Source organism: Eumetopias jubatus, unplaced genomic scaffold, assembly GCF_037043125.1.
Source record: "Eumetopias jubatus isolate StellerSeaLion01/CBP00866 unplaced genomic scaffold, mEumJub1_p1.0 scaffold_32, whole genome shotgun sequence".
NCBI classification, from domain to species: domain Eukaryota; kingdom Metazoa; phylum Chordata; class Mammalia; order Carnivora; family Otariidae; genus Eumetopias; species Eumetopias jubatus.
Genome location: NW_028274838.1, coordinates 1,680,734 through 1,681,409, shown reverse-complemented (window position 1 = coordinate 1,681,409; position 676 = coordinate 1,680,734). Strand labels below are relative to the sequence as shown.

General features: G+C 54.3%; 1 non-coding gene across 1 annotated transcript; it reads left to right on the top strand.

The window, feature by feature from the left end:
* The first annotated feature begins 252 nt into the window (after positions 1 to 252).
* On the top strand, positions 253 to 415 carry LOC148161974 (U1 spliceosomal RNA). Its single transcript, XR_015767238.1, has one exon. It is a non-coding gene; the product is annotated as a U1 spliceosomal RNA (small nuclear RNA).
* Positions 416 to 676: the final 261 nt, after the last annotated feature.

Genomic DNA, 676 nt, shown 5'->3' with positions numbered 1-676 from the left:
CTTGACTTCACGGACGGGGCGTGTCTGATGCAAACCAGGCAACATGGCGGTGGGGTTCTGCAACTTAGAATTCGTGGGGCTGAGGAGGTAGCAGCGCTGTTGCGTCCATCCTATTCGGAAGCGTCGTGTGGAGGGTGAGGATGCTTGCGACAGGAGTGGGTGCCGAGGGTGTTGGGGTGCGCCTAGGCGAGTGAGCCTGTGTGTCCGGTGGAAGGGGGGTGAGACTGGTGTGGGGCGGAGGCGGAGGGAGTCACACTTACCCGGCAGGGGAGACTCCGGGATCAAGCAGGTGGTTTTCCCAGGGGAGGCCCTTCCATCATACCAGGGACATGCTGACCCCCGCGATTTCCCCGAGTATGGACAACTCCTCTGCATTATTTGTGGCAGTGGCAGTGGGGGGCTGCTTTTGCTCTTTCACCTGTTGTTGGTTGTTTAAGAATAGCCTTTGTTTTCTTATTCATTTTTCTGTTTGTTTGTTTTGTCTTTTCCATGACTTTGGCTGATGACATGGGCTGAAGAGGAAGCTCACTCAGGGGACACCAGGACCCTGAAGAAAACACCTCTGCTTTTAAGGGCTGCTTTCTTGAGAATCTGGGTTTGGCTGTTTCTCAATCAAAAGCATGCAGGACAGTTTCTGTCCACTGGTCATACATCCCACCTTGGCTGTCGGGGTTTT